This window comes from Chrysemys picta, chromosome 20 (genome assembly GCF_011386835.1).
Source record: "Chrysemys picta bellii isolate R12L10 chromosome 20, ASM1138683v2, whole genome shotgun sequence".
Taxonomy (NCBI): domain Eukaryota; kingdom Metazoa; phylum Chordata; order Testudines; family Emydidae; genus Chrysemys; species Chrysemys picta.
This window is the reverse complement of record NC_088810.1, coordinates 6,179,821-6,199,065: the sequence shown is the minus strand read 5'-3', so window position 1 is coordinate 6,199,065 and position 19,245 is coordinate 6,179,821. Positions and strand designations below refer to the sequence as shown.

The 19,245-nt window shown below is 49.1% G+C and overlaps 1 long non-coding RNA gene across 1 annotated transcript in view; it reads left to right on the top strand.

Annotated features, from left to right (window-relative positions):
* Positions 1 to 19,245, top strand: part of LOC135976848 (uncharacterized) — a 1,653,704-nt gene that overhangs the window by 909,398 nt on the left and 725,061 nt on the right. The window lies entirely within an intron of this gene.

Genomic DNA, 19,245 nt, shown 5'->3' with positions numbered 1-19,245 from the left:
ATAGCTCTCACGGAGCCGGCACCGCCTCAACCACCGGCACCGGCGGCACCGTTGACTCGCCCGGTCCAGTCTAGGGGGAAACCTGCCTTGATGCGCCCTCCATCGCAAGGGCTGGAACCACGGCACCGGTCCAGGTCCCGAAGCAGGTCCCCACGCCGCTCGCAGTCCCGGTGCCGAATATCGCCTTGGCACCGGTCGTACTCGCGGCCAAGATCTTCGTCGCGGCACTGCTCTACGTCTCGGCACCGCTATGATTGTCGGCACCGATCAACGTCGAGACGTAGTTCTCGGCACCGCCACGATCGACGCTCGAGGTCGAGAGGCCGCTCCCGGCACCGGGCCTACTCTAGGTCGTCGTCGAGGTCCAGATCCGACTCCTGGCACCGGCGAGGTCATCGGCACCAGTCGCGGTCCCGGCACCGATCGCCGGCACCGCGTGGAGATAGAACATCTCCGGACCGGCACCGTGCGGCACCGCAGCCCACGGGATTCGTCTCGACGCTCTCGGCACCACCATGGCCATCGAGATCGGTGTCTCGCTCCTCGGAGGACCTATCGAGATCGGCATACCCCCCTCAGGGGCAAGCCGAGGAACAGGACTTGGGCCATTGGCAGGAGATAACAGAGGACCCTACTCATGGCCCATCTCACTGGTCGTTCTGGACCCCGTGGGCGTACCATCAGGCCCAAGGGGCTCCAATAGCTTCGACCTCTCGCTCGGGCCACTCCGTTAGAAGGGCCCCGGAGTCCACCATCTCTCGGCCTCCGCCAGGGGGCATGGAGGCTTCCGCGTCAGCACCACCTGACGGCCAGGACCCAAGCGCAGGGGATGCTCAGGCCCAGGAGCAGGGAGACCAGGACCCTCCCTTGGATCCTGTACCACCGGAGGCATCTTCCTCTTCCTCTCCGGACGAGGCAGTGGCGGGCACATCGTGCACAGGTCCACCTCCAATAGACCTTCGGGCTCACCAGGATCTCCTGCGTAGGGTGGCCCGTAATATGGACCTGCAGGCGGAGGAGATAGTGGAGGTGCACGACCCCATCGTGAATATCCTCGCAGCGGATGCCCCATCGAGGGTGGCGTTACCCCTGATCCGCACAATACAAGCAAATGCGACTACGATATGGCAAACTCCTGCCTCTATCCCACCCACAGCGAGAGGGGTGGAAAGAAAATACTTTGTTCCGTCCAAGGACTACGGGTACTTGTATACCCACCCTCAGCCGTGTTCACTGGTGGTGGCATCAGTGAACGCAAGGGAGCGCCACGGTCAGCAGGCCGCAGCGCCCAAATCGAAGGAAGCTAAGCGCCTCGATTTGTTTGGCCGTAAAGTTTACTCAGCCGGAGGGCTGCAACTTAGAGCGGCTAACCAGCAGGCGCTCTTGAGCCGCTACAACTTCAACTCCTGGAACTCTATGGGGAAGTTCAAGGAGTTGGTTCCCCAAGAGTCCAGGGAGGAGTTTGGAGCCCTGGTAGAGGAGGGTAAGAAGGTGGCTCGGACCTCCTTACAGGCCTCCTTAGACATAGCGGACTCTGCTGCGAGAACCCTGGCATCAGGTATCGCTATGCGGAGGATCTCCTGGCTCTAGGTTTCGGGTTTGCCTCAGGAACTGCAGCAAACCCTGCAGGATCTACCCTTCGAAGGACAGGGGTTGTTTTCAGAAAAGACGGACTCTCGCCTGCAGAGCCTCAAGGACTCCAGGACGATCATGCGTTCCTTGGGGATGCATGTCGCGGGTCGTCAGCGCAGGCCATTCAGGCCGCAGCCTCAGCGCTTCTACCCCCCCCCCCCGCCTCGTCAGAGACAGGACTCGGCCCGGAGGCGAGGGCGAGGTGGTAGAAGAAGGTGGACCGGCCCTCAACCCGGTCAGAACCAGGGGCCACCTAGACCACCTTCAGGCCCCAGGCAGAACTTTTGAAGGTGCGGTCGAGGACGGCGCCCCAGTCATCCCCCAGGATCCAGTCCCCTCCTTTCGGGATCGCCTTTCCCATTTCCACCGTGCTTGGTCCCTTATAACTTCGGACCGTTGGGTCCTTCGCACGGTGGACAGGGGATACGCTATCCAGTTTTCTTCAATTCCCCCCTCCTCCCCCCCCTTCCCCGTCCCTCTTCAGGGACCCTTCTCACGAGCAACTTCTTATACAGGAAGTTTCTACGCTCCTCGATATGGGGGCCATAGAGGAGGTTCCAGTGGAGTTAAGGGGCAGGGGATTTTATTCCCGTTACTTCCTCATTCCCAAGTCCAAAGCAGGTCTGCGACCCATCTTGGACTTGCGCGGACTCAACAAATTCGTAGTAAAGTTGAAGTTCCGCATGGTCTCTTTGGGGGCCATTATCCCTTCCCTCGATCCTGGAGACTGGTTCGCCGCCCTCGACATGAAAGACGCATACTTTCACATCGCAATTTACCCGCCTCACAGACGCTTCCTGCGATTCGTGGTAAGCACGGTGCACTACCAATTTGCAGTCCTTCCCTTCGGCCTATCCTCGGCCCCAAGAGTGTTCACGAAATGTATGGCTGTCGTGGCAGCGTACCTTCGTCGACAAGGGATACAGGTGTTTCCGTACCTAGACGACTGGCTGGTACGCGGTCGCACCAAAGAGCAAGTGCAAGCTCACGTTCACATAATAGTGCACACATTCAACAAGTTGGGCATCCTACTCAACAAGGACAAATCCACTCTAGCACCGACCCAGAGAATAGAATTCATCGGCGCAGTTCTAGACTCCAGACGTGCACAAGCCATCCTGCCAGACAACCGCTTTTGCACCATCACGAGCCTCATTCAAGGGCTCAAGGCCTTCCCAACTACCACGGTGAGGTCGTGCCTTACCCTGCTGGGTCACATGGCCTCCTGCACGTACGTAACCAGGCATGCCAGACTTCGGCTTCGCCCACTCCAGATCTGGGTGTCATCAATATACCGCCCACATCGGGACAGCCTGAATATGGTGGTCACGGTCCCGAACTCGGTCCTGACCTCCCTCACCTGGTGGCTAGATCGCAATGTGGTTTGCAAGGGGATGCCATTTCACGCCCCACAACCCTCTCTGCACCTGGTCACAGACGCTTCATCTCTGGGTTGGGGCGCCCATCTCAACGAACACCATACCCAGGGCCTGTGGACTGCATCCCAGATAGCTCTGCACATCAATGTTCGGGAACTGATGGCGGTGCGCCTGGCGTGCCAGGCATTTCTCAACCTCCTACGTGGCCGCTGTGTGTTAGTTCTCATCGACAACACCACGGCCATGTTTTACATCAACAAGCAAGGAGGAGCACGTTCGTCAATTCTATGCCAAGAGGCCATTCGCCTGTGGGACTTCTGCATCGCCTACTCAATCCATCTCACGGCATCGTTCCTCCCTGGAGTCCAGAACACTTTAGCGGACCGACTCAGCAGGTCCTTTCAGACGCACGAGTGGTCTATCCGTCCGGACATTATACATTCTGTTTTCCAGAAGTGGGGGTTTCCCCAGATAGACCTGTTTGCATCTCGAGACAACAGGAAGTGCCACGTGTTCTGCTCCTTGCAAGGTCGAGCTCCGGGCTCCCTCTCGGATGCGTTTCTCCTTCCCTGGAAAGACCACCTGTTTTACGCCTTTCCTCCGTTTCCTCTGGTCCACAAGGTACTGCTCAAATTGCGCAGAGACCAGGCACAGGTAATTCTGGTCGCTCCAGCGTGGCCGAGACAACATTGGTACACCACACTGTTGGAACTCTCGGTTCAGACACCGATCCCGCTTCCATTATGTCCGGATCTCATCTCTCAGGACCACGGCCGGCTGCGTCACCCCGACCTGCAATCACTCCACCTCACGGCGTGGCTGCTCCATGGTTCACCCAGGCAGAGCAGCAATGCTCGCACTCTGTCCAACAGATTCTGCTGAGCAGTAGGAAGCCCTCAACACGGACCACGTACCTGGCCAAGTGGAAGAGGTTCTCCTGTTGGTGCGAACAACGAGCCACGTCCCCGTTACAGGCACCTATTTCTCTCATTTTGGAATATCTCCTCTCCCTAAAACAGCAGGGGTTGGCGATATCTTCAATTGGAGTTCACCTGGCCGCTATATCGGCCTTTCACCCAGGGGAACTCGCGTCTTCGGTATTCTCTAACCCGATGGTCGTTAGATTCCTCAAGGGCTTAGACCGGATGTACCCACAACAACGTCAGCCCGTTCCGACGTGGGACCTCAACCTGGTTCTCTCCAAGCTCACAGGTCCTCCATTCGAGCCACTGGCCACCTGTTCACTTCTGTACCTATCCTGGAAGACAGCCTTCCTCGTAGCCATCACCTCAGCAAGGCGCGTTTCTGAACTCAGGGCGCTTACATCCGAGCCCCCTTACACAGTTTTTCATAAGGATAAAGTGCAGCTTCGTCCACATCCCGCCTTTCTCCCTAAGGTGGTTTCTCCTTTTCATATCAACCAGGATATATTTCTCCCGGTCTTTCATCCTAAACCACATGCTACTCGCCAGGATCAACGTTTGCATTCTCTGGACGTATGCAGGGCCCTGGCTTTCTATATTGACCGCACAAGGCACTTTAGAAAGACGACGCAACTCTTCGTTGCGGTGGCCGACCGAATGAAAGGCTCACCGGTCTCCTCACAACGCCTATCCTCTTGGATTACGTCTTGCATCCGGACTTGCTACGACCTGGCAGGTGTCTCAGCACCGCACCTCACCGCTCATTCCACGAGGGCCCAAGCTTCCTCGACTGCTTTCCTGGCGCAAGTTCCGATCCAGGACATTTGTAGAGCTGCGGTTTGGTCATCAGTCCACACGTTTACAGCTCACTATGCACTAGTGCAGCAGTCCAGGGACGATGCTGCCTTCGGATCAGCGGTTTTGCACACGGCAATGTCTCACTCCGACCCCACCACCTAAGTTGGGCTTGGGAGTCACCTAATGGAATGGATATGAGCAAGCACTCGAAGAAGAAAAGACGGTTACTCACCGTTGTAACTGTTGTTCTTCGAGATGTGTTGCTCATATCCATTCCAAACCCGCCCCCCGTCCCCACTGTCGGAGTAGCCGGCAAGAAGGAACTGAGGGGGCGCCTGGTCGGCTGGGGTATATGTTCAGCGCCATGGGGGCGCCACTCTAGGGGGCTCCACAGCCGACCCGCCGGTGTTGCTAGGGTAGAAAATTTTCCGACGATCGTGCACGCGGCGCGCGCACACCTAATGGAATGGATATGAGCAACACATCTCGAAGAACAACAGTTACAACGGTGAGTAACCGTCTTTTCTCACTTTCAGGTGACGTTGTAAACAATTAGCAGGCAGCATTATCTCCTGCAAATGTAAATAAACTTCTTTGAAAAAAGAACAGGAGTACTTGTGGCACCTTAGAGACTAACAAATTTAATAGAGCATAAGCTTTCGTGGGCTACAGCCCACTTCTTCTGATGCATAGAATGGAACATATGATGGAGGTATATCTACAAATACAGCGAGCATGAACAGGTGGGAGTTGTCTGGAGAGACCCCAAAAGCAGATCACCTGAGATAACCTCATTGTTTCATTGTTATTTAACGTCTGTATAGAAGTAAGTCGATGCCTTGCTGTGCTAGGAGCTGTACAAACATAGTAGACATGTTTCTCAGTTACATGGGCTTGTCTTCACTGCAAAGCTAACTTGAGTTATCACTTGAGTGTTGCCACTCACTCAAGTCCAGACCACACACAAATACCCTTAGCTTGAGTGTAGTGAGCTTTTCATTGGAGCTGGCTGGCCTGTCACGAGGTATAGGGTGAAGCTAGAATTAGTGCAGCTTGCCAGCTGCTAACATGAGGTCTCTGTAGTGACGCAGGCTACTCAAGTACTGCTCATCCTCCAGTGCCTTCCCACGGTTCCCCTGGTGTGCCAAGAAGGGACAGACAAGTTATCCCACAATTCACTAGGAAGGTATCCAAAGAGAAGCTTACTACAAGTCAAATAACCCTGAGATAATCCCCCAGCAGCCCTAGTGTCACACAGGGGTGAGTGCAGCGTCAGTGTGGATATAGCAGTGGGAGGGGGATATTACAGCATTTCTATTCTCACTTGAGAGGTGTAACTTGCATGTTCATAACTCACGTTAACCCTGCAGTGAAGATACAACTTAAAGTCCTTTTGAGCCTAATGGCAACATAGAATCATAGAATATCAGATCCCTAAATGGCCCCCTCAAGGATTGAACTCATAACCCCGGGTTTAGCAGGCCAATGCTCAAACCACTGAGCTTTCCCTCCCCCCTTTATATCAAGGAGTACTGAAGAGCTGCCTCTTGAAGGATACCACAGGGGGAAATGATCCCCCCTAAACCTGCCCAGGGACTTGAACCCTGGACCCTCAGATTAAAAGTCTGATGTTTTACCAACTGAGCTAAACTCAGACCCATTCTAAGGCCATTAGACAGGAAGCCTGGTCCAGTGGTCAGGGCCCTCACCAGGAGTTGAATTCTTTGCTTTGCTACAGAGCTCTTGTGTGACCTTGGGCAAATCACATAGGCTTTCTGTTTGCCATTCGCAAAATGAGGGTAGCAGCACGTCCCTACCTCATGGGGACGTTTTCAGGAGAAATACATTAATACTAGCCAGGTGGGGATCCGAAACAGGGGAGTTTGACAGGGTGAGGTGATCTCCCTGCTCAACGAACAATGTGCGAGTACTCATCTTGGGGTGAGTCAGGTTGTTTGGCTGTTTGTATTTCTCTTTCTCTTTCAGGTTCTTTAAGTTACAGGGTCAGATGGGATTGTGTGTCTGAGGACTGTTTGAGCCTTTTTCCCTGGATCATCCTTGATCAGCCTCAATCTGCCTTGTGATCACCCTCCCCTTGTGTGATTAACGAGGGGGTAGGGCTGACCTAGGAGAGAAGGCCTTAAAAGCCAGAGGCTAAGCAACCACGGGGAACTAGGGAACAGGGGTGTTTCAGAGGGAGTTTGTGGGAGAGAGACGTACTATAATCGCTATGGGAAGAGCCGCATCACCAGTGCCAACGCTGCTCCTGTCTCCTCCACCTGCACCGGTATCCAGACAGAGAACATAACCATGGATGCCTCTGTTGCCGGCACAGAGTGCCTGAGGACAGCAACAGCGGGGTTCGTTGCCCGGTGTGCTTTGCGCCAATAAACACACCAGGGGTGGAGAAGCAAAAAAAGTTTATTTGGGATCCCAAAGCGGTGCTAGGAGACAGGCACGTCTCAAATCAAGCACACTAACAGAAACTGTTTTTCTTCTTTTATACATTTTGCAATTAAGCTTTACCCCCCCCCCTTCCCTTTCTTTCTTCCCCTTTAGCCCTCCCTTCCCTGGTAACAGTTACTAAGCAAATAACGATTACATTTAAGCAGTTAAGTTATTTTTGGCACCTATAAGCCTAGCTCGTTAGTAACTTCTTTAAACCGTTATTTTGTCCTTTTTTTCTTTAGCCAGAAACATGCAGGCCTCATTATTACCGCTTGATACCGGTGTGAGCAGGGGGTTGCACACAGATAACTGGTTGCTTACATATTCCAATTGCACCTGGCTTTTGAGGTTCATTAGAGTTTAAACATGGAAGAAGTTTGGTTCATATAGGCCTAGTGCAGGAAGGCTTTATTGACACTTGTGGTCGTCTACCCTCCCGAGTTACCTAGGGTGAGGCCTAGTGACGTCAACACCTCTACCCAGATCCTGCTGTGCATTTGCAGAGACTGTGACCTGCATTTCCCACTCATAGAAAGCCAGATAATATGAGTCAAGAGTGTAACACTGTTGCAAAAAAAGCGAACATCATTCTGGGATTTATTAGCAGGAGTGTTTTAAGAAAGACATGAGAAGTGATTCTTCCGCTCTACTTTGCTCTGATTAGGCCTCAACTGGAGTATTGTGTCCAGTTCTGGGTGCCACATTTCAGGAAAGATGTGGACAAATTGGAAAAAGTCCAGAAAAGAGCAACAAAAATGATTAAAGGTTTAGAAAACATGACCTATGAGGGAAGACTGAAAAAACTGGGTTTGTTTAGTCTGGAAAAGAGAAGCCTGAGAGGGGACATGTTAACCGTGCTCAAGTACATAAAAGGTTGTTACAAGGACGAGGGAGAAAAATTGTTCTTCTTAATCTCTGAGGCTAGGAAAAGAAGCAATGGGTTTAAATTGCCCTGTTTGTGTGAAGATACCTCGTAGGTATAAATCACAAATACATGGAGTGTCACCAACAATCAGCCACCACTAGAGGGAGCAGAGAGCCACAATGTCTAATAATGGTGATCAGACCCTCATCACCATGAGCTAAAAGCTGCCCTGGCTGCGAAAGCTCGTCCCAACTTTCCAAGTTCCATTGCAGCTCCAATCCTCATATGGACCATCTCTTCTGACAAAACTCGCCTGGGAAGGAGCCATCGGGGGGACTGAACCCTGGCTAGCTACATCTGAAATCACGCCAGAGCTGAAAGAGTTCTATTTGTTTGTGCAAAGTCAGTTGCTGACTAATACACCTGTATGTTGTCCTGCTGCTAGAGGGCACACAGCCGCACACGGTAGGCATGGGTTACACCTGCATTTTCTTAAGATTTAATAGTGGACTCTAGCCTTTGTAGGCTAAGTTTTGGCATGGCTTCTTGATGATTTGGGAATCTGTCCATGCAGTTTATGAGTTCTGTGTTTGCTTAGGAACTGTCCATCTGTATCTTTATTAGATTGCAAACTCCATTTTGAGTGTGGGGGTGGGGTGGGGTCTTCTCTGTGATCTCTTTGTCTCTATGGTAGACGGAAATGCCAAGGTGTAATGATTCAGCACTGACAGTAGAGGGTCATTAAATTGGGATGGTCCCCTATTCAAATACAAACATCCTAGAGAGTAGACTGGCTCCGAACCTGGAGTCTGTTTGTCAGGGAGTGGTCCACTGGCAATGAAGTTGCCTGAGGAGACAGATCCAGGGGTCACACCTGACGGGGATTGGAAGGGTAGAAAGGCAGGAGCTGATCTATTTGGGGTCTTTGGCCGTTGTCACCAGTCCAAGTCGAAGGGAACTGTTGCAAGAGCCTGATGAGGTGGGGGAACCCTGCCTGCCTAAACATAGCTGGTCCCCAGAGGATTCCCAAGGGAAGGGTGAGCCAGAGTGAGGGGCATTGTGTTTAGGATATTTGTGGGTTTCTATATGATCTGCTCTCTCTGTGTATTTCTTGTGCTTAAGTGAAGTGCAATAGTATTTTAGAATCCCATGCAAAGTCTGTCTCCATGTTACATGTTTCACCTTATCATGGCCCCCCTGGGAGAGTTAAACTGGAAGGCTCCTATCTTCGGGGGGATTCTGGAAGAGGGTGAGTTTAAGCTACAGGGAGTCAGAGGAGTCCACACTGATTCTAGCAACGGGATAGATGGACCCCCTGGTTCTAACTCTCAGGAGGGGGTGCTAGATAGATCAGCACCCTGGGCATGTGCATAAGGACCCCAAGACAGGACCAGTGTCTGGGCTTGTGTCTGTTCAGACTCTGGAAGCTTGGAAGACATGGAAACCAGTGGCTGGGTCCCCTCACAGCAGTCTGGTGGGGAAATGGATCAGAGCTTTGACAGCTTCCTAACAGGTTGTGTGGAAGTGGCTGCTTTTACAGTCCCAATCCAGTAGAGTCATGCGAATGCGGAGAGGGGTTCAGGAAGAGCTGCCACTTTTATTTCCAGCAGCGGTCGACATGGTTTTTAGTGGAATGATGAAAAAGAGCAGCCCTGCTCCCATCTGCTTTGCAAACTATTATTCTGTTCCCTAGGTTGGGATTTGCAGACAGACCGAAGGAAGTTAGGTATCCAGCTCCCCAAACTGCTTTAGGATTCTTTGCAAAGCCCAACCCCAGTGTCTTTTGGGGAAGAGATATTGTGTGTGACATGAAGGATAGAGGGTGACAGTCCGGACGTAGGGAGCTGGGCTGGAAAAGGCTGAGAAGCCAGTGGAAGGGGCTGAAGCCCAAAATAATTGAGAACAAATTAAACCTTCATATGAATTTATCCATAATCTGTGTCCTTTGAAGAAGCAAGACTGAGGTGCAGTTTATGGGTTGATTTAATGGGAGTGGTGTCTAGTCTGATGTTCAGGCGAAAAGAGTGTAACTGTTCTGGAAAGGGATCGTTTTATGGAGTGCAAGGCGGCACCTCTAGAGTTTAGGGATTATGTGCTGGAACATCTACCCTGAAAGGAAAACTTGCCACACGTTCTCTCAGTCACGGCCCTGGTAGTGTAGTTCTGTAGCTCAGTTTACAGATACTCTTCCCTCCTGCTCTTCTGGGTTTGTGTGTCACTCCATTATTCATTTTCCCCAATGCTGCTGCTGTCCCGGTTTCCCCACTGAGGGAGAGGGAGCAATACTGGAGAACAGAGTGTCTTTCCCCCTATACAGTAATCATTGCCTACAAAGAGCTGGGAATTGACTAACAATAGTGTCAGCGTTTACAGTGGAGCAAATCCTATGCCAGCCTGGAAGGAAATTTAATTTACTAAAAAGTAAAAAAAAACAACAGCTACTGAACATTTTTTGTGCATTTGTATTTATTTTAATTTTTGCAAAGCGCTCGCCATCCCCCAGGGCAGCTGCGGGACAGAGCTCAGTGTCCCTCCGCTCCCTGTTACAGCAAAAAGCATAAAAAAATCAAGGACTGTCACAGTAATCAGCTAGAGGCCCATTCAGTATGATTCATGATTTTCAGTCAGCATTTGATTGGTGGGAGAGTTGTGAAGCAGCAGCACAGGAAGCGTAATGGCAGGTGTCGTCGTCGAAGTCAGCCAATCCGGTTTCGTCAGCGTTTGAGTTATTAATTCATAATTCTTAGTCCTGGGGAGAGATGGCAAACGGTCATTATAGTCCCAGTAACCCACAGGGAATCAGACAAGAGCCCTCCCCCACTCCCTGAAGGAGTTTAGTCCCTTTCTAGCCCCGTACAGCTGTGTGTGGCAGACAGCATTTCACTTACAGTATTGTGCGTTGTACAGCGATGCCCTTTACAAACTGCTATTGATGGCATTGGATGGGGAAATGAGGGAGGAGAGGGCAAGGAGAGATTTGGGAGGGCTGGAACTGAGCTCTTGGATTTGTTAAAGGGAAGGGCTATTTTAGAAATTAAAACTTTCTTTGGGGGATTTGAGCTACCACTGGGATTTATGCGCTGGTTCCCACACTCCTCAGATCCCTGCCAGTGTGTCAGTATTTACACACAGAGGGAGGGTTTACTCTGTCTGCCATGGGGATGCTGTTTCAATGAGACAGCATTGCACTTCCCAGCATTGCAGTCAATGGAGAGGCTGACAGGAGGGAAGGGGAAGAAGCCGTGTGTGTTTGAAGGGGGCAGCCCAGTGATGTTGAGAGTAGCCCTCTGCCCTGCTCCTGATCTGTGGGGCATGAACCTGGTGGTGAAGTGGCTGCTGTGAGATCAGGAAAACTGGTTGTGGAGAGGAAGCATGTCACAAAGCCAGTGCTGCTACGCGGTACATTCTTCCAGGTTTGGCTAATGGAAGCCCCAGAACACCCACGGAATTGGCGCCTATGCTCCTGAGAGGCAACAACCACACTGTTCCCCAGTTCTTTTCGGCCCCTATTCTAGGGCCTCCACATCTGTGGTGATTCTCCATCCTTCTTACCTCTCTTCTCCCACAGCCCTCAGTTCAGGTCTTCTGCGAGAGGGCTCCCCACAGTGTTCCACACTTCAGGCCCCTTTGCCTGTGAGTCCTACCCCTGCTAAGCAACATCTCCTGAGAGCTCGATCTAGAAATAACCCTCTGCTTCTTGGCTCAGCCTGCCCTGACTCAGCTAGTTTGTCCCCTTTACCTAGGGACCTCTGCACACACCTTCTGTTCAACAGGGTTTCCCAAAGTGAGTCCAAGTCCCATATTCAAAATTGACGTAGGCACTTAGGAGCCTGAGTCCTGGTGAAAGTCCGGGGATATGAAGTACCGAAGTGAACCTCACTTTTGAAAACGCAACTTACAGTCTTAAAACATGTAGTCGCTGGTGAGGACTCTACACAGGATATTTTTCTTTAAGGTGTGCCCAAAGCTCACTTAGAAATCATGGGCTTGTTGCAGGAATGACTAGATGAAATTCCCTGGACTGTATTATGCAGGAGGTCAGACTAGCTGAATGGAATGGTCCCTTCTGGCCTTAAAATCTGTGAACCTATGAATTGTGCTAGTGGTGTTCTCTGTTATTAACATGAATTTGAGCCTGGCACTCACCCATCCCCTCTCTAACTACCAGAGAAGCAGGAAAATGACACCTCATAAACTAAAAGGTAAAGCTTTGTTTCTGCTCGCTAGTTGTTACTCCTTGGCATGGACTAAAGGCAGCAGCTGAAGGAAACAGTTTCGTGCCATTCACGGATGCTGCTCGGTGGGGGACCCTTCTCTGTCAGGGCTGGTGGGCAGCAGCAAGAGAGGGGGGCACTTTTTCCATTCACTGAGGTTGTACCATAAAATATACTAAGGGTGCCTCCTTTAACTCAAATGGCTCCAGTCTCAATTCCCATTATGAGAGCTGCCAAGATAATGCAAGAGATTCTCGAAGAGAGAGAACTTGAGATACTCACCACAGATCATTTGAACCAGAAACGCTTTAGAGAGAAAAAAAACAAGAAAGTTATTTGTTTCCATTGACTTCCTGTGTCATTGGGATGAGGCTGGTTAGCTCCTATCCCTGGCAGAAGCAGCTGAGGTGCTTGTGTCACGGCAAATTTTCCCAGAGCCCCTACTGACTTCTATTGTAGCCCAGGGTGCTTGGCACCTTTTGCAATCGAGCCCCAGGCATCTGTACTTGAAACCCACAACTGTGAGACCCCCTAAATGAGTGACAACTTTTCCTCCTGTTGGCCTAAATGCGTAAGGGAAACAGCATAGTAAGCAAATGTCAGTCAGTGAGGGCCTCTATTTCTCCAGCACACAAACTTCTTAGAACCATATGTACACACTGAATCTGAGACTTGGACAAAAGCTGCTTTTAATCTATCTAACCACAATGATAGATGTAAAGAATGTTCTTAATAAGTGAGGAGAACCTTTCATCCTCCTTCCCGCTCACTCAGACAATCCAAACTCAGCTACAGGGAATGCTAAGACACTGTCCCTGAACAGTTCACCTTTGGGCAAAGAGGAAAGCGCAGACATGTCCGATCATATTTCTGAGAGAAAATCGTCATTATAATAGAGAGTATGTTATTCCTACCATTACTTTCATTGTTACCAGCAGCATTTGTATGGGCCCAGCGCTGCTTCCCTTTAGGCAAGGGATGGAGACAATGAGAATGGCAGCTATAGATTGATCTTGGCCACCAGGTTATAAAGCAACACCTGAAACTCCAGATTTTGGACCATGGTTATGACTCTCTATACCTTGGGGGAGTAACCCCCATATTCCCCATTTTTATATAACTCTGATCTTGCATATAAAGCATGCCTGGTAAGGTATCAGGGGAAAGGTTATGATCTGCTGAATGACATTCTTCTATCTAAACATGTGTAGCACCAATTCATATGAAATTATAAGAATTGTGTTGTATGGTTTTCACTAAAATATGCTGTGGGTTCGGAAGACACCCAGATACTAGCTACATAGAGACAATGACAAGGGAGGTAACCAACACCGGGATGGGTGCCATTGAACAGACATCACTGGTCATTGTCCAGCAAGGGAGCTACAATGCAGTGACTCACCTGCATGAGGCCACATCAAGGGAATTGCTCAACCTTGGCTGGGGACTCATGACACAGAGGCCCCATGCCTGGCCTTTCTCCTGCCCCCACCTATGCTGCAAGGTGGGCACTCACAGGAGACTGAAGACTCCAGCAGAGGAGACTGGCCCAGATTTCAAGGGTGAAATCTGTAGATGAAGGACTCCAATATCCAGTGGGGTGAGAAAATGTGCTTAATCTAGATGTTAGCCAGTCTAATAGGGTTGAGAGTTTAGACTGCATGTTTATATATTATTTTATTTTGGTAACTAACTCTGGCTTTTCACCTATCACTTAAAATCTCTCTTTTGTAATCAAAACATTTGTTTAACTGTTTATCTTTACCAGTGAGTTTGTACGAAGTGTGCGGCAAAACTGCTCAGGTTTGCAAAGGCTGGTGTATATCCACTTTCCATTGATGAAGTGGTGAAACAATTATTAAATTTGCACTGCTCATCTTGAGCAGTGCAATATGGTATATTCCTGAGATACAGTGCTGGGAGCTGGGGGAATTTGGCTGGTGCCTTCTCTGTGTGATTTATGAGTGGCTCTGGAAGCATTCATGCAATCTAGCTGAGTGTGGGGCTCCACATGTGGTTGTGCTGAGTGATAACAGCTCCTGGAGGGGGTTGCTGCTGGTCACTAGCAAGGCATTGTGAGAGACAGCCCAGGCTGGAGAGAGTTGAGGGAGCACAGCAGTCCCCCAGTCCCAGGCTGCACCCTGGGGATCCCATCACAATAGGAACCATATTATTGGTCTGATTTACCATCATGAGAGAAACTAGGAGTGCCACTTGCTATCCGTTAAGGGAATGGGCTTCCATCACTTAACCTGGCCTCTGTTAAAATTATCAGGGTAATGTAGCAGACTCGTAAAGTAAAGTGAATTCGCACCACTGACGCTGCGAACCTCTGCTCTAACTCCAGTGAAGCTACATCAGTTTACTCTGGTGCATCTCCAATACAGAGATGTGGATTTACACCTCACTCACTTTATTGGAGCTAAGACTGATTTCCATCAGCTAGGCATTTGGCCCCACTAATGTTCATCGAGCTATAGATGAGTGACACCAGTCGTTGATCTGTCCCCACTTATTTTATTGGGGCAACACCAATTTACATCATCTGGGAATCTGCTCCCTTGTATAGATGAGGTCATGTATGTGATCGCCTATGGAGATACTATTATCCCCAGTCTCAGGTATGCAGATTCACAGGATTTCCAGTGAATCACAGCTCGCAATATGTATGACTCCTTCTGGGACCTGGTCATAATGAAGAGAGCCCACAGAAACGCAGTAAATTGCCTACTTGTATAATGGGAGAATTGAAATTGCGATGAACACTCGGATTAACTCTTAGATATCCCTGTGTGACTTGGAAGCCCATAGCTTTGTGTTTTGCCTCACTCTTTCCACGTGTGTCTAGGCTATTCCAGCTGAACACTGGGCTCAGGGTTCAGGCTTGCTAAGAGGTACTGAGATGATATAAAACAGCTGGAGAGCAAAATAATGTTGAGTACTCACCTTAAAAAGATGTCGAGCTGGGTGTACGACCTCCTGGAAGGAAATAGTTAGAGTAGGATCAAGAAACGCCCTTCTCCAAAATCACTTCAATGTAGTAGATTCCTCACAATGGCAACAGCTTTACCAGCCAGTTCTACACTAGAAGCGCTTTGCCAGTACAGTTCTACCAGTACGCTAGTGTGCTTTTGCTGGTATAGCATATTCTCTCTGAAATGAGGCCATGTCTACACTAAAGAGCATATGCCCCCATAGCCCCTAGAGTACAGGCTGCATATGCTGATTTAAGGACTTCTTCCGACGTAATAACACTACCTCCCCGCTTGACGTTCTGTAAGCTGAGAGACTCAGTCTTGTGTCAGTATAGTTGCCTCTATGCTGGGGATTTTCAGCATAGAGTTTTTCACACTGCTAGCTGATATAGTGATGTTGGCAGAACACTGAAGTGTACACCAGGCCCAGCAATAGCAGGAAAAGCACAATTTTGCTGGTTATAACTGCAGTTACAGTAGTCATGCCTGACCAACGTGATTGCCTTCTATGATGAGATAACTGGCTCTGTGGATGAGGGGAGAGCAGTGGACGTGATATATCTTGACTTTAGGAAAAGCTTTTGATATGCTCTCCCACAGTATTCTTACCAGCAAGTTAAAGAATTATGGGCTTGATGAATGGACTATAAGGTGGATAGAAAGCTGGCTAGGATGTCGGGCTCAAGGGTAGTGATCAACATCTTGATGTCTATTTGGCAGACGGTATCAAGTGGAGTGCCCCAAGGGTCGGTCCTGGGGCCAGTTCTATTCAACATCTTTATTAATGATCTGGATGATGGAATGGATTGCATACTCAGCAAGTTTGCAGATGACAGTAAGCTGGGGGGAGAGGTAGATATGCTGAAGTGTAGGGATAGGGTCCAGAGTGATCTCGACAAATTGGAGGATTGTGCCAAAAGAAGTCTGATGAGGTTCAAAAAGGACAAGTGCAGAATCCTGCATTTAGGATGGAAGAATCCCATGGACTGCTACAGGCTGGGGTCTGACTGGTTAAGCAGCAGGTCTGGAGAAAAGGACCTCGGGATTACAGTGGATGAGAAGCTGGATATGAGTCAGCAATGTGTCCTTGTTTCCAAAAAGACTGACGGCATATTGGTCTGCATTAGTAGGAGCATTGCCAGAGGATCGAGGGAAGCGATTATTTCCCTCTATTCGGCACTGGTGAGGCCACATCTGGAGTATTGTGTCCATTTTTGGGCCCCCCACTACAGAAAAGATGTTAGACAAATTGGAGACAGTCCAGTGGAGGGCAACAAAAATTTTAGGGAGCTGGGGCACATGACTTACGAGGAGAGGCTGAGGGAACTGGGCTTGTTTAGTCTGCAGAAGAGAAGAGCAAGGGGTGTTCCAGAGAGGATGGAGCTCAGCTGTTCTCAATGTTGGCAGATGACAGAACTAGGAGCAATGGTCTCAAATTGCAGTGCGGGAGGTCTAGGTTGGATATTAGGAAACAGTATTTCACTAGGAGTGTGGTGAAGCACTGGAATGGGTTACCTAGGGAGGTGGTGGAATCTCCTTCCTTAGAGGTTTTTAAAGGCCCGGCTTGACAAAGCCCTGGCTGGGATGATTTAGTTGGGGTTGGTCCTTCTTTGAGCAGGGGGTTGGACTAGATGACCACCTGAGGTCTCTTCCAACCCTAATCTTCTATGATTTGTGACAGACCCAGACCCATGGGGTACAGAAGTCTGGTAGAGGGCAAATATACTGGTCACTGGATGAGTAGTTTTCTGTTCCTTGAGTGACCAGAGGAGGGGCTCCACTAGAGTAATCAGGAACCTGCTAGAACCAGTTAAGGCAGGCAGGCTAATTCGGACACCTGGAGCCAATTAAGAAGAAGCTGCTAGAATCAATTAAGGCAGGCTAATCAGGGCACCTGTTTTTAAAAAAGGAGCTCATTTCAGTTTGTGGTGCGAGTGTGAGGAGCTGGGAGAAAGAGTTGCAAGGAGTTGTGAGTGTGCTGTGCTGCTGGAGGACTGAGGAGCACAAGCATTATCAGACACCAGGAGGAAGGTCCTGTGGTGAGAATAAGGAAGGTGTTTGGAGGAGGCCATGGGGAAGTAGCCCAGGGAGTTGTAGCTGTCATGCAGCTGTTACATGAGGCACTATAGACAGCTGCAGTCCACAGGGCCCTGGGCTGGAACCTGGAGTAGAGGGTGGGCCTGGGTTCCCCCCAAACCTCCCAATTGACCTGGACTGTGGGTTCTCCCAGAGGGGAAGGACTCTGGGATGTTCCCCAACCCACATGGTGAATCTCTGAGGCAAGAAAATCTGCCAATATGCGCAGGGCCCACCAAGATAGAGGAGGAACTTTGTAACAGATTCTATAAGTTTTGCTATCGCAGCTATGTCAGTAAGGAATCAAACCTCTTTACACCCCATACAGATCGAGCTATGCCAGCAGAAGTCTATATGTAGGCATGGCCCCAGACAGCTCTGCGATGGGAAACAGTCCCCCCTATCCTTGCTTCTCAGGGGTGAGATTAACCTCCAGAATCTGGACTATGGGGGCTTCCTTTCGTGACTCTGATCCCTCAAGATAAGAATTAGAGATGATCAACATTTTTCATAATGAAAATTTCCAAGCAAATTGTCAGGTTTTTTTTTACAAAATCAGAAATGAAAAAGTTTTGAATTTTTTCCATCCCCCGCCCCCTTTCTTTCTTCTTTTATGGAGCTGTTTGAAAAATTATAAATATGTTTATGGCAAATTTCAAAGGAAAATAGCATTTGAACTCTATTTGCAAACAGGACTCTGGGGAATCAAAAAATTCAAAACATTTTTGGTTTTATTTTTCATAATTTTCATTGGAAAAAAATCTTTCCTGAGGGGCAACAGCTAATTCAGACCCTATCGTTTTATATTATAGTTGGGATTTTGTTTTCCAATCTGCATTATTTTGCATTTATCAATATGGAATTTCATCTGCCATTTTGTTGCCCAGTCACCTAGTTTTTTGTGAGACCCCTTTGTCACTCTTCACAGTCTGCTTTGGACTTAAATATCTTGAGTAGTTTTGTGTATCATCTGCAAATTTTGCCACCTCACTGTTTATCCCTTTTTCCAGATTGTTTATGAATAAAATAATATATGGAGATATACCTATCTCATAGAGCTGGAAGGGAGCCTGAAAGGTCATTGAGTCCAGTTCCCTGCCTTCACTAACAGGACCAAGTACTGATTTTACCCCAGCTTCCTAAGTGGCCCCCTCAAGGATTGAATTTACAACCCTGGGTTTAGCAGGACAATGCTCAAACCACTGAGCTAACCCTTCCCCCTGGTCCCACTATGGACTACTGCAGGACACCACTATTTACCTCTCTCCCTTCTGAAAATTGACCATTTATTCCTACCCTTTGTTTCCTAACTTTTAACCAGTTACTGATCCATGAGAGGACCTTCCCTCTTATCCCATGACAGCTCACTTTGCTTAAGAGCCTTTGATGAGGGACCTTGTCAAAGGCTTTCTGAAAATCTAAGTACACTATATCCACTGGATCCCCTGTCCACATGCTTGTTGACCCCCTCAATGAATTCTAGTAGATGGGTAAGGCATGATTTCTCTTTACAAAAACCATTTTGACTTATTACTGTTTAATTTATCAGTTTGTTCCAAAACCTCCTCTAATGACACCTCAATCTGGAACAGTTCCTCAAATTTGTCACCTAAAAAGAATGACTCAGGTTTGGGAATCTCCCTCACATCCTCAGCCATGAAGACCGATGCAAAGAATTCATTTAGTTTCTCTGCAATGGCCTTATCGTCCCTGATTGCTTCTTTAGCATCTTGATCGTTCAGTGGCCCCACTCGTTGTTTAGCAGCTTCCTGCTTCTGATTTACATAAAAAAAATTTGCTATTACTTTTTGAGTCTTTCGCTAGCTGTTCTTCCAATTCTTTTTTTGGCCTTCCTAATTATATTTTTACACTTCACTTGCCAGAGTTTATTCTCCTTTCTATTTCCTCAGTAGGATTTAACTTCCACTTTTTAAA